At 39.6% G+C, this 27,243-nt stretch overlaps 1 protein-coding gene across 4 annotated transcripts in view; it reads right to left on the bottom strand.

The window, feature by feature from the left end:
- SGMS1 (sphingomyelin synthase 1) overlaps positions 1–27,243 on the bottom strand; it is a 318,863-nt gene that overhangs the window by 200,848 nt on the left and 90,772 nt on the right. For all 4 annotated transcript variants that reach the window (XM_023225165.1, XM_023225166.2, XM_023225163.2 and 1 more), the window contains exon 3: positions 6,990–7,085. The gene's annotated coding sequence lies outside the window, so the exon portion shown is untranslated. The remainder of the gene's footprint in view (positions 1–6,989; positions 7,086–27,243) is intronic.

The following is a 27,243-nucleotide window of genomic DNA, read 5'->3' as shown; positions in this document are numbered from 1 at the left end:
ACTGGCAACTGCAAGATGGTTTTCAATGGTCTCTGGGAAAAACAGCAAAGCAGGTAGAACTGCCCCTCTCAGCTCCAGTTTGGAAAGGTCACCAGACACTGGTTCAGCTCTCTGGCCACCCCAAGGACCAGTTGTAGCTCCCAAACAAGTGCCCCTTCCCCCTAGGAGTGCTTGAGGCTTCAAAACTACCTTCAATGCTTTCTCTCCACTCCCAACCCAGGCCAAAACTGCCCTTCCCAACCAGTTCAGCTAGGAAATGGACACTCCCAGGTGTGAATGACACGAAGCCTTCTTCTAATACAGAGACTGAAATAGGAGCTCCAGACCAGATAGGATGTTAATATCTCCAAGCCCTCATTCACTCAAAAGCTATTACAATAATGTATCTAAAGATGAGGGTAGCACTAAAAATGCATTAAACGCATATTCATCAATTAATAAAATCAGCATTCAGCTTCATATTAAGCTCAAAATTAAGTAACTTAGGCCCAGACTGTTTCATAGTATTTATATACATTTTTAAAGAATATAAGGTACTTTAGCACAAATATTCCTATCCGCTGTTTCACATCAGAAACTAGAACTGGGTTATTCTTCAACGACAGGACACTGCCAGGGAGCAGCAGACTGTTTACAAAATGACCCCGAAGAAACATCACACTTCATGCATTTTCAAACCCAAGAAGAATAGCTATGAATCAAAGCTGAATCTTAAATCTCATTTCAATTCCAACTTTCCTCCTACCAAAGGAAAGGAGGCATATTGTTAAGTTCAAAAGACCCAAACAAGATATCAAAAAGCTGCCTGTGAGCACCAAACAAAAGATATTTCATATAATTTATCTGCAAATGCTAAAAATGCAGTTCTTTGCAATTATGCCTCTGCCTACATGTCACTGTGTTTTGTCATAGGTATTTCCAAATGATGCGGTCTAAATGAAAAGTCCATTTTTCCAAACTCATAAAAGGGTGAGGAGAAGAAAAACTAACATTTTGGTGATTGTCTACCTACCACGTATATCAAACCTTGACATGATAAGTCTTTGAGATTGTTAAATATCCCTTAATATCTATTCTCTCTTTCTTCCTTATAACAAAACCCCCAGTTCTTTTAACTGATACCCAGAAAAAGAACCATAGTTCCCAGAATCTTGCAGCTAGGAGTGGCTACGTGGCTATGCTCTAGCCCAGCAGTGCTCAAAGTCTTATGTGGCTCTTATGATTACACAGTGCCCACCTGGACAATTCAGGGTGTGCTCCCTATCTCCAGATCCTGAGCTTAATTACATCTGTAGTCTTTTGCCATGTAAGGTAATATATTCACAGCTACTGAGAACTAGGTCATGCACATCTTTGGGGGCTATTAGGCCATTATTCTGCTACCACAATATGCTAGATATCCTAAGCAAAGTTCTTTACGGTCCTCAATAATTTTTAAAAGTATAGAGGGGTCCTAAAACCAAAAGGCTTAAGAACCACTGCTATAGCAAATAAACAGATTAAGGTAGTTATTAGGTGGGGAAAAGCAAAACTCAGCAAAGCTAAGTGATTAACCAAAGTCCTACAGACTATCAGCAGAACTTCAACTTGAACCCAGGCAGTTTGGCCTGGGTTCTGATGAACCTGGTATGGCTCCCTCTGTCCCATGCACCAGTCTCTGAACTCCCAGACTGTAGCAAGGGCCAAAAAAAGTTATTCTGTAGGCATGTTTGCAGGCATCAAACAGAAGATACAACAAGCACTCACATATGAATCTGGTGAGCAGGAGGAAGAACAGGTTGGAGAGGAAGGTGATTAAAATAATCTTAACTTTTCAAACCCTTATTTAGAAACATACTAACTCATTATCTTTTGTAAGAAAGGAGCAAAACGTTACAAATGGCCAAGTGTCCCAGTGCCAAGTCAAAGAGAGATGAGTAACCCTGCTCCCTACAGAGGAACAGGATTGTGACTAAAGCACTGGAGACACGGAATACTGCTCTGGGTTATACATCACAGCCTGGTCACTTGTCTTGACAATGACTGTCAAGCCCCACTTTTTAGCATCCTAACTGACATAAACCTCTGAAAGACAGCACTCTTGGGCTGTGTCTCTGCATCGTTTTGATATGACCAGAATCCAACTTCACGGTGGAAAAGAAACAGCACTCAGGTGAATTCTGTTAAAAATCATGCTAATGATGCAACTCATAACCTTCAAAGGGACACATTTACAGAGAACTGACAAGTTCAAAGGGCCAGTTACTGCTTTGCCAAATCAAGTCCCTAGCCCAGGACAACAGAACTGGAGCAGTGGCAATGAGATGTCTTTCCCTCTGCCTGAGCAGTGTGCCATAGAGCCTGATGGCTTTGCTGGCACAGAAGGCTGGGCAAAGCTTGCTCAGGAAGCACTTGTCATCCCTGACAAGCATCTCCAGTACTACTCCATCACTTCCCCAGCTCCCCAAGTGAACCTTCTCGAGTGCTCAGCTTTCCAACCATTTGGAAAGCAAAAACCAGCAGCAGTGCCTGAACTGACGGCCAAGAAAAACCCAAGGATACAAGGACGTAGATGGAAGTTACTACTCATTAGAATTTGCTATCAAAGGAAGGAAAAGCTACACAATTTTCTGATATTTTTATTTTTCAAATGAAAGTATAGAGCCAATACCAGGCAATTCCTCAAAGAATCTCTCATCACAGAGCTCCGCATTTCCTAGGAATAATTTCAGTGCCTGTCTTTCCTATGATTTACACTAGTATTACAAAAATCCTACCTGTAACCTACAAAGCAAAGAGACTGCAAATTAGAGACATGCCTAATGTATTACTTCCATCACAAAATCCACACACACACTTGTCAGATCTGAGTAGCCTCTAGAAACATGTGGTTATCTATTGGTAATTATGCTGCTGCAGAAGGAATAATTTTTTTAAAAAACTGTTAAATCAGCAACCTCACTTGACATCCATTTTGAAATATTTTTTTCATGTGCCAAAGCCCAAGGCAACTTAGCATTCTACAGACCAAAAATTTCATGCTGCCTTCTATGCCTGTTAAGGGGATGCAGAATGTAAGAACATGGAGCTTACAGAGATGATGCCTCTAATTCACAACAGCAAACATCAATTATCTGCACTCCATGTGAAGAAGAAACGCATCCACGGGCAGAGACCCACAACTGACTCGTTTATATCTAGGACTCTGGATAGAAAGAAAAATGGCATTGTGACAGAAAATAGATTGGGAGGCATAATAAATTGGTGCTTAATAAGTACTCTGTTCTAACGAGTCATTTCAAAAGTGGTAATTCCAGTTTCCAAGGGAGTAAATATTCAACAGATTAACTACAAAAGGAACCCTGGCAAAAGTGTAAGGATATAGTATGTCCTATGTTTAGCTAGCTTTCAAAGAGATCACTCTTGCAATATTTTCTTTATACTTAGGTGAAACAAAGGAAAGTAATAAATTGATAAAGAGTACTTAGAGAAAACTGATTTTTAAAAATCATCTGAGCATTCCTAATTCAGGAATTGCGATGGATTAGATATTTGCAAGGCCCTTCTGCTATACTGTAGTTACAGCCTGAATAAATTACATTTAAAAATACTTTTTAATGCACTGGTTAGCTCCAGGTAGAGAAACAAATCCCACGAGAATATAGTGGGACCATGTACTGTTCCTGACCAAAGAACAGTTAGGAGTGAGCAAAAAAGAAAGTTGGAGTTGCCCTGGAGGTAACTATGAATACCAACCAAGGGGTGGGGCAACTAGACAGCCAAGTTTTGGCATGGTAGGGAAAGCCCAGCTTGAAACCTAAAGAATAGGTATTCAAAGAGAAGAGAAGTGGTCCTGGGTCTGTAGTATCCTCCTGGCTCCTAGTACAAACAAAATTTCAAGAAGTAATACTTCAAGATTCCAAGAAATAATTATCAAGCAAATATTAGCATACAATCAAAACTCGCCCTGTACACTAAGAAAGAAGCCCAAAAACATTTAGACCACCAAGGATTTCAGATACTGGCATTATCAAATATAGGATATGAAATAACTGCTTAATGATGAGGCCAAAAAACATGAGCAAGCAAAATGAAACCATCAAAAAACACTCAGGCAGATTTAAGGCAGAAATAAAGATTTTAGAAATGTAAAAAACATACTCATTTGAATTAAAAATTCACCGGATAGGCTAAACAGAAGAGCCAACACAGTTAAAGAGAGAAGTATTGAACTAAAAGCTAAATCTTAAACTACAGAATGAAGCAGAGAAAAACGAGAAAGAAAATACTGAACAGAAATTAAGACATAAAGGATAAAAAGAGAAGTTCTAACTTCCATTTAATCAAAACCAGGAGATGATAGAGAGAATGGAGAAAAGACAGCATTCAAAGCATTGGGAGCTGAAAAATAGTTAAGAGTGGATAAATGAAATAAATTGATAGATACATGAAACAAGAAAAATATAAACAGAATTCTTAAAAGAAAGCTGTAAACAGACATGTTGTAATGAAACTGCTGAACACCAAAGACAAATAAACAAACTTAGAGTAAGTCAAATCATCTACTAAAAAAATAGCAAATGAAAGATAAACAGATGTCCTGACAGGAAAAATGAAAGTTATGGACAATGGAACAGTACGTCCACAACACTGGGCAAAAAAATAACTATCAACTAAGAACTGTAAGAGTGAAATAAAGACATTTCAGAAACCAAAATGAGAGACATTACCACCAAAAGATTCTCAGGAAAAGAAAAAATTCTGAAGAAGCTAAATCTCATCAGAGGAAAGGTAAGGATAAAGAAAGGAAGAGGAATAAGAAATGGTAAGCATATAAAGTTAAAAAAATACCATCTCCATACAATAAAATTGACTAATTTGTATGGGGAAGCAAATAATAAAACTGATAAGCTGGAAAGAACATCTATGTACAGAAGCAGGGAGTCTTCATTAGGTTTTTTTTAACTATGAGTTTTGTATTATTCTAGAAGGGGATTAGAATACCTTAAATACTGACTGACTTTAAAACTTCTATGTGTGCACAATGTACTTTCAGGATAATCATTAGAAGAACAGAAATACAAGTTATAACTTCCAAATCAGCAGAGAAAGAAAAACTGAATAAGAATATAAACCAATAAGAAGTTCAATTCAAAAGAAAAGAAAAAACAAAGATTAGCAATAAAAATATTTTTAGTTTGTTTGTTTGTTTGTTTTTGAGATAATGTTTCGCTCTTGTCACCCAGGCCAGAGTGTAGTGGCGTGATCTTGGCTCACTGCAACCTCTGCCTCCCAGGTTCAAAGCGATTCTCGTGCCTCAGCTTCCCAAGTAGCTGGGATTACAGGGGCGCACCACCATGCCTGGCTAATTTTTATATTTTTAGTAGAGACAGGGTTTCACCACATTGGCCAGGCTGGTCTCAAACTCCTGACCTTAGGTGATCTGCCTGCCTCAGTCTCCCAAAGTGCTGGGATTACAGGCATGAGCCACGGCACCTGGCCGCAATGAAAATATTTGTACTATACAAACAGTTTCAAATTTTTTAGGCTATGTTTCAAAAAACAAAACAAAAAAAAAGGTTGGGCGCAGTGGCTCAAGCCTGTAATCCCAGCACGTTGGGAGGCTGAGGTGCGCAGATCACAAGGTCAGGAGATCAACACCATCCTGGCTAACACGGTAAAACCCCATCTCTACTAAAGATACACAAAATTAGCCGGGTGTGGTGGCGGGCGCCTATAGTACCAGCTACTCAGGAGGCTGAGGCAGGAGAATGGTGTGAACCTGGGAGGCGGAGCTTGCAGTGAGCCGAGATTGTGCCACTGTACTCCAGCCTGGGTGACAGAGCGAGACTCCTTCTCAAAAAAAAAAAAAAAAAAAACAAAGGGCAGAAACAAGCTTCATTCACTATATAATAAAAGACTGAAATTTTTGTCTAAATTAAAATTATGCACTCTGTTCTCCAAAGGATATTAAAGATGTACAATCACACTATTAATCAGGAAATAAAGATGACAATGATATACTATTTTACATCCACTAGCTTGGCAACAAAATACCAAATATTGGAGGGAACGGAGACACCAGATAAACTGTGATCAATTCTCCCCACAGAATTTAACTTAACCAGAAAAATTAAGTTTATTACCATTACATGCAACAAGTAAATCTCACAACACAACAGGGCAAAAAAAAAATGCAAGCTGCAGAATACTACATGCAATATACTATTCTGTTCAAGCTTAAAATTAAACAAAGCTAAGCAATATATCATTTGGAGATTATATATACAGACATAGTAATCAACATATATACAGACACAGAAATAGAACATAGAAACAGACATGGAATCAACGATGATGCTAGAGACACTGTTTCATTCATCTAACTTTTACTTTCTAGGTCAAGTTCTTTATCTCATCTCAGATTGGCACTCTGAACAGCACTGGATTCAACTGTTCAACTCCAGAGAAGAAGGCAGACCTGGTAACAGTGATCTTCCAGGATGAAAGCCTTCATCAAAAGCAATTCCAGACTAAGGGAAAAGGCATGCCCCCAAATGACATATCCTAGTTTATGTGACTTCACGTAAACCTGGTTTATGTGACTTCAAATCCAGCAGCATCCTTTTCTGTCATTTCCAGAGACTCAGGCTGACACTGTGTACACCTGGTTTATGTGACTTCAAATCCAGCAGCATCCTTTTCTGTCATTTCCAGAGACTCGGGCTGACACTGTTTCCTGTGGCCTTTGCCTTACGCATTTCTACCACCCTGGCCCAGACTGCTTGCCTTCTCCAATGAGGGAGCTGACCTCTTCAAGTGTGTTTCCTACTTTCCCCAAAACACACGGACCTTTTGTTGGCTAATTTTGCCCCTGGGCACCACAAAGGCCTGGAAGATCCCTTTATGCCAGAGCCTCACACAAAATCTCAGAACAAAGCAAGAGTGATTACAAGAACTTCAGAACCATGAGTTCTTTGAGAATGGGTGAAATGCTGATTCTGACTTACCTATATTGTCTTTTATTACACACCCTCTGCTGTGTTCCAACTTTATTGTTCTTGAAATTCAAAAAGTCCACACTCCTTCAGTCACTGAAGCTTTACCTGGAATAACAAGGGCAGAAAATGAGGAAGGAAGCAACCAGAAGGAACAGAAGGGCCCACTTGGAAAAGAAACTCTCATAAATCAAATCAATTAAAAACTTGATTTATGAGAGAAATAAGGGCCACCTGGATGAGGAAAATCTCTACCTCAGTCTAAGCCATTTTAACTAAAACTATTAATAGGGGCAGGGCACAGTGGGTCACATCTGTAATCTCAGCACTTTGGGAGGCTGAGGTGGGAGGATCACTTGAGCCCAGGAGTTTGAGACCAGCCTGGGCAATATAGCAAGACCTTTTCTCTACAAATAATTTTAAAAATAGCCAGATGTGGTGGTGTTTACCTGTGGTCCCAGTCACTCAGGAGGCTCAGGTAAAAGCATCACTTGAGAATGGGAGGTGGAGGCTGCAGTGAGCCATGACTGCACTCTAACTTGGGCAACATAGCAAGACCCCATCTCAAAAAAACCTATTAATGTCTTGTTAATAGTAACATGTTTGCAGAAGAAATCATTATTATTTACAAAGAGCTTCCACATGCATTTTCTCATTGGAGCCATAAGATCTTGAGAACAGACAAGCACCATTTTAAAATGAAGCAGCCGAAGTTCCCAAAGGTTAGGGAAATTGCCACCAATCACTCGGCCAGCAAGTATCAAAGAAGAAATCAGTGCCCAGCTCTACCAACCCTTGCTCCAAATTCTTCCATGACACCATACAACATAATAGTTTCAACTTGAATAGCAATATTTATTATTTCCTCCTGCATAGATACACTTTCTTTTTTTTTTTTGAGACGGAGTGTCGCTCTGTCACCCAGGCTGGAGTGCAGTGGCCGGATCTCAGCTCACTGCAAGCTCCGCCTCCCGGGTTTACGCCATTCTCCTGCCTCAGCCTCCCGAGTAGCTGGGACTACAAGCGCCCGCCACCTCGCCCGGCTAGTTTTTTTGTATTTTTTAGTAGATACGGGGTTTCACCAGGTTAGCCAGGATGGTCTTGATCTCCTGACCTTGTGATCCACCCGTCTCGGCCTTAGACAACAGATAGAATGGCTTTGCATGCTAAGTGACCGACACTGCGATAGGATTAATGTATTTACCACAGACAACCCAAAGGGTAGAAAATCCACACAAAGGTAGTCAAGAAACACCTTATCTTTTCTGCATACTCTACTTTTCTCTTTAAATCATAGTTATACTTGCTGGGATTTTTTGTTTTAATTTTTTTTCTTTTTTTTTTTTTCTTTGAGACAGAGTCTCAGGCTGAGTGCAGTGGCACAGTCATGGCTCACTGCAGCCCATGGGCTCAAGCAATCCTCCCAAGTCAGCCTCCCAAACAGCTAGGCCTTCAGGTGCATGCCACCATGCCCAATTGATTGTTTTTAGTAGAGATGGGGTCTTGCTATGTTGCCCAGGCTGGTCTCGAAATCTTGGACTCAAGTGATCTTCCCACCTCAGTCTCCCAAAGTGCTGGGAAGCATGCACTACCATAACTGGCCTTTAAATTTTTGTATTCGGAAATAATTTCAAGCTTACAGAAGAGTTGTAGAATAATACTAGTACAAAAGTATCCAGATACTCTTTACCCAGATTCACTTATTATGAACATTTAATTCATTTATTTAACCATTCACTCACTCTGTCCATTCATTCATTCGACAATTTTTTCTGAGCCATAAGGAGATAAGTTCAATACAACACAGCACTTTACCTCTAAATACTTCAGAATTTATTTCCTAAGAAAAAGAATATTCTCTTACATAACCACAACATAGTTATCAGCCTTAGTAAATTTAATATTTATATAATACTTTAATCTACTGCCATATTCAATTAACCCAATAACACCCTTTATAGTATTTCTCTTTCCTCCAATCTTCAGATCCAGTCCGGGGTTAGATACTGCATTTAGCTGCCATTATTCTTTAGCTTCCTTTCACCTGAACAACACCAGCTTTCCTTTGTCTTTTATGACACTGACACTTTAGAAGAATACAGCCTCTCCCCCTTTTTATATTAATAGAACATTTCTATTTTGACTTTCATGACATTTCCTCAGGTGATTCCTGATGATTTAGTTCAGGTTATGCATTCTCAGAAAACTACAAAAGTGATATTTTCTTATCTGGATATCACATCTAAAGGCACAAAAAGTCCATCTGCCCCAGCTTGGTTATGTTAATTTTGATCACCCAGCCAAGGTGTTGTCCAACTTTTCCAGTGAAAAATTATTACTTTTTCCCTTGCAGCTAACAAGTAATCTGTGGGAAGACACTTTAAGACCATGCAAATATCCTGTACCTCATCAAAATTTCCCCCTAGATTTAGCATCCATTAGTGATGTCTGCCTGATAAAAACTTTATACTGTGATGAATGCAACATGCTGACTTTTCTGACTCCAGCAATCCCTCCATATTGCCATTTATTACTCAGCATTCCACATTGTTTACCAATATACCTATTTATGATCACTGGAGATACATGAAGTCCTATTTTTTTCAATGACTTATAATTTATCCTTGTACTTATTTTGGTGCTCCAACTGTCTCAGACTTAGCCAGTAGGAAGCCGTTCAAGCTGGCTCCTGTATCCCTGTGACATACTCCCTCTTTTAAAAATATTTTCTTACTTTTATTTCCTTACTTTTTGATATTTAAAAAAAATACTATGGGTTCATCTTGTATCTACCCTGTCTCTGACCTGGATCCTGTCAATTCTCCAAAAACCACTGGTTCCTTTCCATGGAGAATGCTATTAGAGACCAAGATCTGGTATTACCCACTTTTATAGTCATTGTTCGTATCTATTGATTATTATTTTGAATATGGGTCACAATCCCCTGCTACTTTGTATGCTTCTTTCCATTATAAGGTAAACAATTGGAGGGTGTTCAGTTTGGCTCTGGTGGCAGCTAAATTACTGGTGGGTCCTCTTGATCCTGCCAGTCTTGGTTTTACACTTGGTTAAGATGAGTCTATTTCACTTATATCCTTAGTCCAAGCTTACGGCCCTTACTGTAAGGTATGGATGGTCTTTATTCCTAGGATGTGATGTCTCAACAGAATGGCTATGTGATGTCTCAATAGAATGGCTAAGGCATTCAGCAAGGTCTCTTCACCTTGCTAGGCCAGAAACTCAATTGCTCTCAGTAATACATGACCTTTGGTACCGCCATTCTGTTCTTAGCCTAGTAGCAGCTGCTCTTTGCAGGGCCTCACCCCTTGAGTCGCTCCCTCCTCTCCAGTACCCTGCCATACAAATCCCAGCCTCTTCAGCCGCCTTAAACTCCAATCTCTGCCCTCTCAATGCTATGAGACTACCATGCTCTGCTAGGGTTCACCTCCCTATATCACAGTGGGGAAAGTATTTAAGCAGGAAACCAGGGCAAATGTGAGTCCCCCTCTTGTGATTCTCTTCTCTCAAGGATCACAGTTCTGGATGCCTGCTGTTCACTGCCTGAAAACCACTGCCTCATAGACAGTAGTCCTGTTTTCTGCTTGTTTATCTTAGGAGGCAAGACCAGCACCCATTACTTCTCTCTTTTTCTCTTTATGCTTTTAATAGTAAATGATGACTGAGGAAGACAGGTCTTCTCTACTGGGAAGAGTTAAGACTCAAATATTTTCAATGTATAATAAATGCTCTTTACTTAAACATTTCAAAGAAACTCACTTTCTAACAATCTGTTTCTTACAAATGTATGTGCTTACTTTAAGCACAGCACTGTAGCAAGAAAAATGTTCTCTATCGGGGAGGCAATTCCAAAGAAATGACACGGAAATGTCCCTGTTTCTTCCAAAAAGCTGACACTCACTTCAGATAGCCAGCTGGCTATCACTCTAACATGCATTTACATTTATTTCCATAACCCTTCCTCCTACTGGCATAACAAAGCAATAGAGCCTACTCAAATTAATGAAAGTTAGTTGCTCTTCATTTCTCTTGTTTATGTGCCTGTTCTTAGGGATGGAGAAAAGACGCCTTTTCATATAAATCATTTTCTGGTGTATTTCCATGTTTACTTATAACCACTGTTGAGAAAATAATTAGAAAATAAATAATCAAAAATAAAACTTGCAACCCCAGATACAAAGCTAATCAAAAGAAAACTGGCAAATAAGAATAGTATTTTACCAAATACTGTGAGAAAACATGATTTTGCAATCACAGAAAAATGGAGAACAAGTCTTTCCCTGCACAAGCCAGTAGATTTGTGCCTATGGCACACTGCGTGCACGTGTGCACACACGAGGCATTCCAAACACACAGTTTGCAGACTGAAATGTGGGACACCCTCTTGCTACTTCTTGGGCAGAATTCCTTCATATTGGAAATCCATATTTCAGCTCATCTAATTCATTTTCTCACAAGGAATCAATGCATGACAAGTTGTACCTTTCTTTGGTCCTACTTCAGGTCCCCTCGATCTTCAAAGTGAGCATCTGATGTAAACAAAATGCTTTATTGTCCTTTTGTACTCCTCACTGTCCAGGCATTCCTAATCTTCTTGGGGCTCTTAGAACAGTCTTCTCACAGGTCACAATGTCTCCTGTAGACCTTGTTGAATTCTGTTTCCTCAAGTCTGCATTTGTCCAGCACCCTAATGAGGTACAAATTCTTCTGTGTGACCCATTTCCCAGGAATGCAGTCTGAGCCCCCAGGCTTGATAAAACAAGACCTCCATGAACTGCTCCCAGTCCCCCTTACCATTTCATCTCCTAACACTTTATGCTCCATCACTAGTGAAAAACTTGTAGTTATTCTCCCTTCATGAAACACCCTTTTCCTCATTTCTTCTCTTGACTAACTCTGAAAATTTTTTCATGATCACCATTCAAAGCTGGATTAGCGCCCCAGCCCTGTGCTCACCTTTATAATAAATAAACTTCACTGAGTGCTTTCGATATGCTAAGCATGGATGGGCACTTAACATGTATGATCTTATTTAGTGCTACTACCAGGTCTGTAAAGTAGGTGATATTTATTATTATCAGCCCATTTACAGATGAGCAAACATGAAGAAAGACTACACAGCATCCCAATGTCAAGCAGCTGGGGAGTGGTGGAGCCACAGAGTTCATAGGCTTTTCATTACAAACAACATGAAACATAATTAGTTGAAAAATTAACAGCATAATAGGTACTTCCAGGCAAAAGGCCCAGAATGTCAATGGTGACCCTATGACAACACTGAAAGGGTAAAAATAAGATGAGAGTAACTCATCAGAATCCTTCAGAAGAGGGCGCAAAAAGACACCTATAAACTAACATCAACTATAATGCCCATAATAAAGACCAAAATATTTTACCAAGACAGGGTGACCAGCAATTTCTAAGAATCAAGTAATGTACACATGGCTCAAGCAAAATAATATTTAAAAGAAGTGGCAGAAATAGGGAAGAATTTTCTTACTAGGGATTAGAAAAAAAAGCATTAAATCAAAGATTAAGAAGAGCTCTCAGAGGAAAGAATCTGGAATATTTGAATAATTAAATCAATTCTGTCCTCAAGAAGTTCTTATACTGGGTAACAAACAGCATCCTTTATTGGGTTTACATGTTGGCTCCTACACAACTTGAATGAGTGAAGATTAGTGAATAGGAAAAATCCTGTTGCACCCCATCTGGGCCCTGTGTGCCACAGATCCAATATGCCCATTTCTGGCTCCAGATTGTGAAGGTGGGGTGTAAAGGAGGCATGAACAGGAATGCTGATGACGTGCTCCTTCCAAATGCCACCCAGACAGCCTCCTGAAGAGCAAGGTAGAGAGGATCAGTATTTCAGTACAGGCATCACTCAAGCAGGTTACCCTTCTTCACTGGTAGAGACCAAGATGCTCGGTCTCTTGGTTAGACCTTGACTGTGAAGATCTTAATCTCACTTCAAAATAAAAATCAAGCAAGGTCAAAGTTATCAATGCTGGGCTCTACACTTTTCGAGAAAATTGAAAAACAGAAAAGAATCAAAAGTAGAAAAGTAAAGATCACTGAAATCTAATGTGAGGTATGAAATTCCCAGAGAAAGTTTTGTCTAGGGAAAACAAGGGAGATTCTACCACTTACCATCATTTTAAGCACTATTCTGCTATGAGCAATGGATAGCATTTTTCCATTTCCACCAAAGACAGAGCAGTGAAAACAACTTAGCCTATAAGAATTTCAGCTTTAAGACAGTGACTTTCTTCAAAGCAAGAACTTTTAACTAAGGAGTCTATAGTTTGTATTCCCATGACCAAGGGTTGCCATGTTAATTATTAAAATGTAGAACTCTCGAATTGGTATTCCTGTAGAATATGTGATTTTTACCTCAGGAGTTTTGATAATAATCGATAATACAGCCATTTATTGAGTGCTTTGCTACAGGCCAAAAGTCACTCAGGGAGACCTTAGGGAAACCCCAGCTCTGCTAGTGCTGTGGGATTCACATGTGTATTAGTCCGTTCTCAAAGTGCTATGAAAACTACCTGAGACTGGGTAATTTATTAAGAAAAGAGGTTTAACTGACTCACAGTTCCACAGGCTTAACAGGAAGCATGACTGGAAGGCCTCAGGAAACTTACAATCACAGCAGAAGGCAAAGGGGAAGCAAGCACCTTTTTCTAACGGTAGTAGGAAGGGGTGGTCAGTGGGAGAAGTGCCACACTTTTAAACGATCAGATGTCAGAGAACTCACTCACTATCATGAGAACAGCATGGGGGAAATCCGCCCCCATGATCCAGTCATCTCCCACCAACTCCCTCCCCTGACACATGGGGATTACAGCTCGAGATTTGGGTGTGGACACAGAGCTAAACCATATAAACACACAATCTCCCTGTTTCAATGCACAACCTCTTATCTACAGGGATAAGACCAATGCAAATTAAACTTACACTTACAAAATAGGATAATATCTGCTTTATGAGGTTTGAGAAAGGATTCAGTTAAGTTAATCTTATTTACCCTGGGTCTATCATGTAGCAAGCACTTCATAAATGTTAGCTATTATTACTGGCAAATAATTTTAACTTTACTTGGGTCAACTTCTTCCTGCTATTCAATCCCTGATTCTGTTAAAGGCAAGAGAGGGTGTTTAGGTCAATGAGAGTAATACAACTTCAAGACGAAAAAGAACTGGCTGGCTGGGTGCAGTGGCTCACGCCAGTAATCACAGCACTCTGGGAGGCTGGGGTAGGTGGATCACGAGGTCAAGAGATCGAGACCATCCTGGCCAACATGGTGAAACCCCGTCTCTACTAAAAATACAAAAATTAGCCAGGCATGGTGGTGCGTGCCTGTAGTCCCAGCTACTTGGGAGGCTGAGGCAGGAGAATCGCTTGAACCTGGGAGGCGGAGGTTGCAGTAAGCGGAGATGGCGCCACTGTACTCCAGCCTGGTGACAGAGTGAGATTTCGTCTCAAAAAAAAAAAAAGGACTGGCCATGTGTTCAACCATTCAGCCCATCCACAGCCATCCACTCCCTAAGCAGACATTGATGGTGGACCCATCACGCATGGAGCACTGGGGTAGGCCTCTGTGTGGAAAGTCAAAATGAAAATGGCACAGCCCACAGCATTGCTCAAAGGACATCATCACCTTATTGTTAATCACAAACACTTGTGGCATATTCCCCATGTGCCAGACAGTGCTGCAAGCAATAGGTGTATGTGTACGTGTTTGCGCACATACTTTTAAGCATCTGTATTTGCTCTTTTAATCCTCAAAATAACCCTTTAAAGTATTACTTACTTTCCCTAATTTACAGATGAGAAACTGAGGCACAGAGAGAAAATATAACTTGCTCTCGGTTGCACAGCCTATAATTGGCAGAGCTGAGATTCAGCTCCTGGCTATCCAGTTTCAGTCCCAGGCTCCTAGCCACTTCATACGCTGCCTCTCCCTAGACATGTCTGCTAAGAACTAGAGTGAGAACAGACTATGATAAGGGTCCAGTAGGAACATAAACAAAGTGTGGTGTTTATGGGTTACTTGTGCTATCTTGACACTTAACAGAAAGAAGAAGAGGCCTTTATTTTATTTTATTTTTTATTATTATACTTTAAGTTCTAGGGTACATGTGCATAAAGTGCAGGTTTGTTACATATGTATACTTGTGCCATGTTGGTGTGCTGCACCCATCAACTCGTCAGCAACCATCAATTCGTCATTTATATCAGGTATAACTCCCAATGCAATCCCTCCCCCGCTCCCCCGCCATGATAGGCCCCAATGTGTGATGTTACCTTTCCTGAGTCCAAGTGATCTCATTGTTCAGTTCCCACCTATGAGTGAGAACATGCGGTGTTTGGTTTTCTCTTCTTGTGACAGTTTGCTAAGAATGATGGTTTCCAGCTGCATCCATGTCCCTACAAAGGACGCAAACTCATCCTTTTCTATGGCTGCATAATATTCTATGGTGTATATGTGCCACATTTTCTTAATCCAGTCTGTCACAGATGGACATTTGGGTTGAGTCCAAGACTTTGCTATTGTGAATAGTGCCGCAATAAACATACGTGTGCATGTGTCTTTATACCTGCATGATTTATAATCCTTTGGGTATATACCCAGTAGTGGGATGGCTGGGTCATATGGTACATCTAGATCTAGATCCTTGAGGAATCGCCATACTGTTTTCCATAATGGTTGAACTGGTTTACAATCCCACCAACAGTGTAAAAGTGTTCCTATTTCTCCACATCCTCTCCAGCACCTGTTGTTTCCTGACTTTTTAATGATTGCCATTCTAACTGGTGTGAGATGGTATCTCATTGTGGTTTTGATTTGCATTCCTCTGATGGCCACTGATGCTGAGCATTTTTTCATGTGTCTGTTGGCTGTATGAATGTCTTCTTTTGAGAAATGTCTGTTCATATCCTTTCCCCACTTTTTGATGGCGTTGTTTGTTTTTTTCTTGTAAATTTGTTTGAGTTCTTTGTAGATTCTGGATATTAGCCCTTTGTCAGATGAGTAGATTGCAAAAATTTTCTCCCATTCTGTAGGTTGCCTGTTCACTCTGATGGTAGTTTCTTTTGCTGTGCAGAAGCTCTTTAGTTTAATCACATCCCATTTGTCAATTTTGGCTTTTGCTGCCGTTGCTTTTGGTGTTTTAGACATGAAGTCCTTGCCCATGCCTATGTCCTGAATGGTACTACCTAGGTTTTCTTCTAGGGTTTTTATGGTATTAGGTCTAAGATTTAAGTCTCTAATCCATCTTGAATTAATTTTCGTATAAGGAGTAAGGAAAGGATCCAGTTTCAGCTTTCTACTTATGGCTAGCCAATTTTCCCAGCACCATTTATTAAATAGGGAGTCCTTTCCCCATTTCTTGTTTCTCTCAGGTTTGTCAAAGATCAGATGGCTGTAGATGTATGGTATTATTTCTGAGGACTCCGTTCTGTTCCATTGGTCTATATCTCTGTTTTGATACCAGTACCATGCTGTTTTGGTTACTGTAGCCTTGTAGTATAGTTTGAAGTCAGGTAGCGTGACGCCTCCGGCTTTGTTCTTTTGACTTAGGATTGTCTTGGCAACGTGGGATCTTTTTTGATTCCATATGAACTTTAAAGCAGTTTTTTCCAATTCTGTGAAGAAAGTCATTGGTAGCTTGATGGGGATGGCATTGAATCTATAAATAACTTTGGGCAGTACGGCCATTTTCACGATATTGATTCTTCCTATCCATGAGCATGGTATGTTCTTCCATTTGTTAGTGTCCTCTTTTATTTCACTGAGCAGTGGTTTGTAGTTCTCCTTGAGGAGGTCCTTTACATCCCTTGTAAGTTGGATTCCTAGGTATTTTATTCTCTCTGAAGCAATTGGGAATGGAAGTTCATTCATGATTTGGCTCTCTGTTTGTCTGTGACTGGTGTATAAGAATGCTTGTGATTTTTGCACATTAATTTTGTATCCTGAGACTTTGCTGGAGTTGCTTATCAGCTTAAGGAGATTTTGGGCTGAGACAATGGGGTTTTCTAAATATATAATCATGTCATCTGTAAACAGGGACAATTTGACTTCTTCTTTTCCTAACTGGATACCCTTGATTTCTTTCTCTTGCCTGATTGCCCTAGCCAGAACTTCCAACACTATGTTGAATCGGAGTGGTGAGAGAGGGCATCCCTGTCTTGTGCCAGTTTTCAAAAGGAATTTTTCCAGTTTTTGCCCATTCAGTATGATATTGGCTGTGGGTTTGTCATAAATAGCTCTTATTATTTTGAGGTACCTTCCATCAATACCGAATTTATGGAGCGTTTTTAGCATGAAGGGCTGTTGAATTTTGTCAAAAGCCTTTTCTGCATCTATTGAGATAATCATGTGGTTCTTGTCTTTGGTTCTGTTTATATGCTGGATTACGTTGATTGATTTGTGAATGTTGAACCAGCCTTGCATCCCAGGGATGAAGCCCACTTGATCATGGTGGATAAGCTTTTTGATGTGCTGCTGAATCCGGTTTGCCAGTATTTTATTGAGGATTTTTGCATCGATGTTCATCAGGGAGATTGGTCTAAAATTTTCTTTTTTTGTTGTGTCTCTGCCAGGCTTTGGTATCAGGATGATGTTGGCCTCATAAAATGAGTTAGGGAGGATTCCCTCTTTTTCTATTGATTGGAATCGTTTCAGAAGAAATGGTACCAGCTCCTCTTTGTACCTCTGTTAGAATTCAGCTGTGAATCCATCTGGTCCTGGACTTTTTTTGGTGGGTAGGCTATTAATTATTGCCTCAATTTCAGAGCCTGCTATTGGTCTATTCAGGGATTCAACTTCTTCCTGGTTTAGTCTTGGAAGAGTGTACGTGTCCAGGAAATTATCCATTTCTTCTAGATTTTCTAGTTGATTTGCGTAGAGGTGTTTATAGTATTCTCTGATGGTAGTTTGTATTTCTGTGGGGTCGGTGGTGATATCCCCTTTATCATTTTTAATTGTGTCTATTTGATTCTTCTCTCTTTTCTTCTTTATTAGTCTTGCTAGCGGTCTGTCAATTTTGTTGATCTTTTCAAAAAACCAACTCCTGGATTCATTGATTTTTTGGAGGGTTTTTTGTGTCTCTATCTCCTTCAGTTCTGCTCTGATCTTAGTTATTTCTTGCCTTCTGCTAGCTTTTGAATGTGTTTGCTCTTGCCTCTCTAGTTCTTTCAACTGTCATGTTAGAGCGTCAATTTTCGATCTTTCCTGCTTTCTCTTGTGGGCATTGAGTGCTATAAATTTCCCTCTACACACTGCTTTAAATGTGTCCCAGAGATTCTGGTATGTTGTATCTTTGTTCTCATTGGTTTCAAAGAACATCTTTATTTCTGCCTTCATTTTGTTATGTACCCAGTAGTCATTCAGGAGCAGGTTGTTCAGTTTCCATGTAGTTGAGAGGTTTTGATTGAGTTTCTTAGTCCTGAGTTCTAGTTTGATTGCACTGTGGTCTGAGACACAGTTTGTTATAATTTCTGTTCTTTTACATTTGCTGAGGAGTGCTTTACTTCCAATTATGTGGTCAATTTTGGAATAAGTGCGATGTGGTGCTGAGAAGAATGTATATTCTGTTGATTTGGGGTGGAGAGTTCTATAGATGTCTATCAGGTCCGCTTGGTGCAGAGATGAGTTCAATTCCTGGATATCCTTGTTAACTTTCTGTCTTGTTGATCTGTCTAATGTTGACAGTGGAGTGTTGAAGTCTCCCATTATTATTGTATGGGAGTCTAAGTCTCTTTGTAAGTCTCTAAGGACTTGCTTTATGAATTTGGGTGCTCCTGTATTGGGTGCATATATATTTAGGATAGTTAGCCCTTCCTGTTGAATTGATCCCTTTACCATTATGTAATGGCCTTCTTTGTCTCTTTTGATCTTTGATGGTTTAAAGTCTATTTTATCAGAGACTAGGATTGCAACCCCTGCTTTTTTTTGTTCTCCATTTGCTTGGTAGATCTTCCTCCATCCCTTTATTTTCAGCCTATGTATGTCTCTGCATGTGAGATGGGTCTCCTGAAGACAGCAGACTGATGGGTCTTGACTCTTTATCCAGTTTGCCAGTCTGTGTCTTTTAATTGGAGCATTTAGTCCATTAACATTTAAGGTTAATATTGTTGTGTGTGAACTTGATCCTGCCATCATGATATTAACTGGTTATTTTGCTCGTTAGTTGATGCAGTTTCTTCCTAGCCTCGATGGTCTTTACATTTTGGCATGTTTTTGCAATGGCTGGTACCGGTTGTTCCTTTCCATGTTTAGGGCTTCCTTCAGGGTCTCTTGTAAGGCAGGCCTGGTGGTGACAAAATCTCTAAGCATCTGCTTATCTGTAAAGGATTTTATTTCTCCTTCACTGATGAAACTTAGTTTGGCTGGATATGAAATTCTGGGTTTAAAATTCTTTTCTTTAAGAATGTTGAATATTGGCCCCCACTCTCTTCTGGCTTGTAGAGTTTCTGCCAAGAGGTCTGCTGTTAGTCTGATGGGCTTCCCTTTGTGGGTAACCCGACCTTTCTCTCTGGCTGCCCTTAAGATTTTTTCCTTCATTTCAACTTTGGTGAATCTGGCAATTATGTGTCTTGGAGTTGCTCTTCTCGAGGAGTATCTTTGTGGTGTTCTCTGTATTTCCTGAATTTGAATGTGGCCTGCCCTACTAGGTTTGGGAAGTTCTCCTGGATGATATCCTGAAGAGTGTTTTCCAACTTGGTTCCATGTTCCCCCTCACTTTCAGGCACCCCAAACAGACGTAGATTTGGTCTTTTTACATAATCCCATACTTCTTGCAGGCTTTGTTCATTTCTTTTTCTTCTTTTTTCTTTTGGTTTCTCTTCTTGCTTCATTTCATTCATTTGATCCTCAATCGCTGATACTCTTTCTTCCAGTTGATCAAGTCGGTTACTGAAGCTTGTGGATTTGTCACGTATTTCTTGTGTCATGGTTTTCATCTCTGTCATTTCATTTATGACCTTCTCTGCATTAATTATTCTAGCTATCAATTCTTCCACTCTTTTTTCAAGATTTTTAGTTTCTTTGCGCTGGGTACGTAATTCCTCCTTTAGCTCTGAGAAGTTTGATGGACTGAAGCCTTCTTCTCTCATCTCGTCAAAGTCATTCTCTGACCAGCTTTGATCCGTTGCTGGCGATAAGCTATGCTCCTTTGCAGGGGAAGATGCGCTCTTATTTTTTGAATTTCCAGCTTTTCTGCCCTGCTTCTTCCCCATCTTTGTGGTTTTATCTGCTTCTGGTCTTTGATGATGGTGACGTACTGATGGGGTTTTGGTATAGGTGTTCTTCCTGTTTGATAGTTTTCCTTCTAATAGTCAGGACTCTCAGCTGTAGGTCTGTTGGAGATTGCTTGAGGTCCACTCCAGACCCTGTTTGCCTGGGTATCAGCAGCAGAGGTTGCAGAAGATACAATATTGCTGAACAGCGAGTGAACCTGTCTGATTCTTACTTTGGAAGCTTCCTCTCAGGGGTGTACTCCACCCTGCGAGGTGTGGGGTGTCAGACTGCCCCTAGTGGGGGATGTCTCCCAGTTAGGCTACTCAGGGGTCAGGGACCCACTTGAGCAGGCAGTCTGTCCATTCTCAGATCTCAACCTCCATGTTGGGAGATCCACTGCTCTCTTCAAAGCTGTCAGACAGAGTCGTTCGGGTCTGCACAGGCCTAAGAAGAGGCCTTTAACTATAAAATGATGTTTAAGCACACCGTAGCAACCCAGAGTGAAAGTCATCCAAAAAACACTTGTGTCTGTCACCTTGAAGAGCCATCTTCTCAGTTATTTAACACATGCTACAGGGAAAGAAGAGGGCTAAGAATCTGGGCTTAGAAGTCAGACATGCCTGGATTTGACTGGCAGGTCCTCCAATGACAACTCTGTGGTCTTCAACAAATAAATTACTTGACCTGTCTCTTCAATATCCTCATTGTAAGGATTAAATGAGAAAATTTATGAAAGAGTTTAGTTGTAGGACATGGCTCTAAGTACTAAATAAATAAAATAATAAAAATACTAAATAAATAAATTGTTGCTATTTTCCTTCAAGACTCATTCCTAAGTAATATTTAAGAGTACCAAGTACACAATATCAGTCTATAAACCAAAAAGTATGCAACCTACAGGATCTGAAATACATTGTGGATTCATTATGATATCAATAAGTATGAAATATTAGAGCCCAAAAAGTATGATACATCTGTGTTTCAAAATGCTTGAGAATAAAAAGTCCTTTCATCTTATGTGATAAGAGCAGTTGTGTATTAAGGGACTACTTTGTCCTCAGTCCTGTAACAGGTACAACACAGATTTTACTCAATCTTCAAAACCACTCGGGGGTTTGTCAAATGATCCTAATTTTACAGATGAGGATTCTGAGTCTCTCAGAGGTTAAATGATTGACTCCAGGTCACACTACCAATACACAGCAGAGATTATTGCTTAAAAACAAAAGACTTACCAGTGAGGTAGTCAGAAACATGGCCATTCCGCAAAGCATTTCCTTGGCACCAATCAGCAACATTCCAATATTATCAATGTCTAATCCCCATTGCACATACTGTACTTTAAAGAAGCCTAGGCTGGGCAGTAGCTCACACCTGTAATCCCAGCACTTTGGGAAGCCAACGTCAAAGGATCGCTTGAGCCCAGGAGCCCTAGACCAGCCTGGGCAACACGGGGAGACCTCTGTCTCTACAAAAAAATAAAAACTAGCCAGGCTGAGATGAGAGAATTGCTTGAGCCCAGGAGGCTGAGGCTACAATGATCCATGATTGCAACAGAGCAAGACTCTGTCTCAAAAACAAAAAAAAAAAAAAGGAGAAGAAGAAGAAGCCTAAATCACTGATTGGGAGGTTGTGATATGCCACTGGTGAAAGTGACATACTACTAGAAATCTCATTCCATCATCAGGTTTAGTCAGAATGTCCCTTGGAAACATTGTCAAAGATGGGTAGTTTACAAATTGCCATAGCTATCCAAAAGTGACTATATTTCCACAGCAACACATTGGTTCCTACAGCTGGAACATGGGGAAAACAAAGGAACATCAATGGCATTAGACAGGATATGTGTATGTGTTTCGGGTAGGTGTGGATACAGCAGGAAAAGGTAAAGCCAAAGATCCATTTCTAATTTTGTTGATAGCAGAACATCCTTACCACCAATGTTCAAATCAATTACTTGTAAACATTTTTGTTTATGATTTTCTATGTGTCGCCTGTCCTCAAGAAAAAAGAAGGAAGCAAGAAAGTTCACTATGCAAATTCTAAGACTCAACTCTGCCTCTAATACTTCCAGACTATAATTGCCATCCCTGAAAGGGCAGAGTTCATATTTTGGAGACCACTGTATCCTTATCACAATATAATGCTAGGCAAACTTAGGCCTTTAATAAACATGGATAGATGTTCACACTCAGTCATAATACAAAATGCAGAGGAAAAGGGTTCACACCTTAGGGGCTGCCTAAGGAGGATTACTTATTATTAAACTGCTCTTTGGAACTTAATAGTCATAGAAACGTGGAATTACAGGAGGTTCGATTTTCTGAACTTTTTTTGAATGAGCACATCTTACACTTCAGGGGTGAAAAATGCCTCCCTGTTCCCTTTGACTATTAAAAATATTTGCCAACAGCATTAAATACTGACAGGTCTAAAAAATGCCATCTAATCGACTATTTCAGAAATATAAATCATATATGCAAAAATTTATTGTAGCATTGTGCTTGACACAGCAGAAATAAAGAAGAACAAGGCTGGGCCAACTACGGTTGAATGGAGGGACAGACTCTAAACAAATAATTACCATACCGTACCATACAACTGGTGCTTTTGGAAAAGGAAAACCATGTACTGGAGGACCCAGAGGAGGAAATGACTAACACTGCTTACATTTCAATCCCACACCATAAAAAAAGGAGTTTTCTTTCCTCCAATATTCTTTGCAATTTCCTTGTCCAATCTTCACTATTTCCTTTAAAGTGAAAAAGCAGCACAGTCCCTCTGTATACTAAATACTCCTAAAGAGCAACTGTGTTTCTCAATCATCATCCCATCCTCCGAAAACCTGTACATTGCCTTAAATAAGAAGTTTCCGCAAACTAATGATCAGCCACCCTGTTAACACATAGTTTGATTATTTTAGATTAGCTTCATCAGAATTTTTTTGACCCTAGTGTTTCCTCTAAAATTCCTGGCCTTCTTACAGTCAATTAAACTGTATGTGTTTTCCTGTCCAAAAATCTTAAAGATACATATTTTTCTAAAATTTTCTAACATCATCATTAGAAGTTCATTTCATTACATAATTAAAAATTAACTTGATAATGCTGTCAGTGTGACTGAACATTAAAATTATTTCTAAATTTCTGATAAGACAGAAAGAGAAAAGGGCAGGCCACATAATTCTAATCAAAGGAAAACATATAAAAGGGCTTTCCTCCTAAAGGAAAGCAGAATCTTCTTTTTTTTAGAGACAGGGTCTCACGGTGCTGCCCAGGCTGGAGTGCAGTCAGCGTGATTACAGCTCACTGTAGGCTTGAATTCCTGGGCTCCAAGCGATCCTCCCGCCTCAGCCTCCCAAGTAGCTAAGACTACACGTGTGTGCCACCACACCTGGCTAATTTTTTTTTTTTTTCTGTACTGACGGGGTCTTGCTATGTTACCCAAGCTGGTCTCAAACTTCTGGCCTCAAGCAATGCTCCTGCCTCGGCCTCCCAAAGCACTGGGATTACAGGCATGAGCCACTGCGTCCAGTACACAATCCTCTTTTTTAACAATAGTTTATATAATACATGCAAATACAGTGTGATTTCTTCCATTTTCACTAAAAATCTATGAGGATAATACTAAAGTGTGCCTCAGGGAAAAGGATATTGGAAAGGGAGGCACTGAAAATGTAGAAATAAACACCTTTTTCTTATTTCAAGTTAAAAAGTACTAGATAAGATGACTGAAAACATATCGAGCAGGGAGGTTTCACGAATAGGATGGTCTCTAACACAGGACCTTCTAGGAAAACCATTTGGATGTGGTCTTTTATACAGGACAATCCCAGAAACAACAGAAAAGGTTTTCTGAAAATTCAACAACTACTTCACTATTCAGAAAGTCGTCATCTCACTTAGCTAGGGCAGGCACCATTTATACCTCAGCCCCACCACCTGATTGATCTGAAGCTTGTTATCAGTGAAAATCTTGCTATCACCCATGTGTGCTCATGGGTTTCATATTTTAAATGGAACATACATGTGTAGACTACCTGTTAGTACCTTACTCTCTGCTCAACTTTTACTTTTCTTAATAGTAAAAAGCTATTCTATTTGTTTGGGGAAGTGCCATATTTTACTATTCCCTTATCTTTGCGCATCCTATTCATTTCAAAGTGACTTAGGGCACACTGTTCAATAAACATGATACAAGTGCTTGGTATACAATCACCCACAAGCTGCTGCTCTACAGGTCTGTTAGCATGGTTAGTACTGAACCAGAGGTAAGAGCTAGTCATTGCACTATACATGTGACAAAAGTCTTCTTGAAGCCCCACAATGTCATTCAAACTAGGGCCTAGCTCTTTATCTGCCCATTCCACCACCTGCCCTACAAAGGGATTGGATCCACTCATCCTACCCAATGGTCTGAACGTCTTCCTCCTCTCTGCTGCGGCCCACCTTCCCTACCTGCCCACTGCTTGAATGCATGCTTGGAAGGTATACTACCTATACCAATACCACCATCTCCACCTACTAAGAATGTGAGATATGCCAGATAGCTTTAATCCAAGCTACAGCATGATAAGGTAGGCACTAATCTCATCTTACAGATAAAGTTCATAGAGAATGGTCAGTAACCAGCATGCAAGTGGTCAAGCCAGGATTGCAACCCAGATTCTGAGACCAAAATCTGGCTTGGGGCTGAATTATTTACATTCATATGTACACAGCAGGTCCCTGAATAACACCGTTTCATTCAACTTTGTTTTGTTATAAAACTGATGAGAAAAAAAAAATTCATTAAGATGAATTTTTCTTCTTAAACTTTAATATAACAGTCCTTCCTTTGTTCTGATTATCAGCACTGTGAATCAAAAGCACTCATTAATATTGGTAAGTTGAGAAGTACAGCTTGAAACTCTGAAAGGTCAGTGAACAAACATTTGTTTGATAATCAGATCAGCTTTAACATAGGAATTTGAAAATAAGAAATAGGAAGCTTCAAACCTTTCTCTAACATTATTTGAATTGTCAATTGTTTACATACGGTGTTTTGCTTTGTCTCTTCAGAATCTTTTAAAGGTTGTTATTTGTAAGTGAACACACACATTTTTCTTAATTATGTTCAGGAAATAATAAATAATAATTATTATTATGAAAGAGAACACATATAAATCTATAAGGAAGACACTAAACCTTAAATAGAAAAAAACAGATAAAAATATATAAAGTTTATATACACACATATGTAAATTACATAAGAAAAAACAGAAATGGCTAATGAACACATGGTTAAATGAATCATGTTACATATAATATGATATCCTCTGCACCGGTTAAAAACAAAAAAGGAAGTTGGGTGCAGTGGCACAACCCTATAGTCCCAGCTACTCGGGAGGCTAAAGCAGAAGGATCACTTGAGCCCAGGAGTTTGACTCTAGCCCGGGCTACACAGTAAGACCAGATCTCAAGGAGAAAAAATAAGGAGAGTTAAATACCATAAATTTATCCCCAAAATATATAGAACATAAGTTTTTAAAGCCCAATAAAACTGTGCATCTATGTATTTAACTATCTGCACACACACATTTTAAGTATAGCAAAAGGTCTACAAAGATACACTCAACTGATAAAAGTGGGCACCTGTAGGGATGGAAAGGGAAAGAGACAGAAGACAGTCAAAGAGGGCTTTGTCTGTAGTGTTAAAATCTTTTGAGATGTATTCATCTATCATTTGCATAACTAAAAAGAAGTTAAAATACAGTACTGGGCACATTAAAAATAGTGTAACAAATGGACATTGTGGACATTGGCTCAATGTCACCTATTATTCAAAGGAATGTAAATTGAACCAACGCAATATTTCATATTAAATCGGCACTTTAAAATATTCAGTGCTAATGATAGTAAAATGAGATTAATGCTTCCCTACACAGGGAACAATTATCCATCAGGAGCCTTAAAAATGTCCATGCTGTGTTCTCACTCATAGGTGGGAATTGAACAATGAGATCACTTGGACACAGGAAGGGGAACATCACACACCAGGGCTTGTTGTAGAGTGGGGGGAGGGGGGAGGGATAGCACTAGGAGATATACCTAATGTAAATGACGAGTTAATGGGTGTAGCACACCAACATGGCACATGTATATATATGTAACAAACCTGCACGTTGTGCACGTGTACCCTAGAACATCAAGTATAATAATAATAAAAAAAGATTCCAGTTAAAGTGGAAAAAAAAAATGTCCATGCTGTTTGACACAGTTCCAGTTTGAATCTATCTTAAGGAAATAATTAGAAATGAGGATAAAATTCATATTACTGTTTTCACTACTAAAATGCAAAACTGCCTAATTGTTCAACAATAGGGAAGCGATTTACAAAACTGAGATATTCACACAGTTGAATAGTATGCAGTCATTAAAAATTATATTCATGCAGAAATGCTTCAGATATTAAATGAGGACAGCAGTATGCAAAAATAGTCTTAAAATATAAAATATGTACACGTAGAAAAAGAATAGGCAAAATACACCAAATAGGTTAACAAAATGATAGCTGTGCTCTCACACCTTTCTTTTTCGGTTTTGTATCCACAGCAACTAGAACAGTTTCCACTCATGGCAGCAGGCATGCAGACATTGCTAAGTAAATAACTTTTCTATTAAAAACAATAGCTATCGGCCAGGTGTGGTGACTCATGCCTGTAATCCCAGCACTTTGGGAGGCCGAGGCGGTTGGATCACCTGAGGTCAGGAGTTTAAGACCAGCCTGGCCAACATGGTGAAACCATCTCTACTAAAACTGCAAGAATTAGCCAGGTGTGGTGGTGGGTGCCTGTAGTCCCAGCCACTCGGGAGGCTGAGGGAGGAGAATCACTTGAACCTGGGACGCAGAGGTTGCAGTGAGCTGAGATCACATCACTGCACTCCAGAATGGTGACAGAGCGAGAGTCCATCTCTAAATAAATAAATAAATAAATAAATAAATAAATAAATAAATAAATAA

Source organism: Piliocolobus tephrosceles, chromosome 9, assembly GCF_002776525.5.
Source record: "Piliocolobus tephrosceles isolate RC106 chromosome 9, ASM277652v3, whole genome shotgun sequence".
Lineage (NCBI taxonomy): Eukaryota > Metazoa > Chordata > Mammalia > Primates > Cercopithecidae > Piliocolobus > Piliocolobus tephrosceles.
Note: the sequence above shows the minus strand (reverse complement) of the source record. Positions and strands in the feature narration are given on the sequence as shown.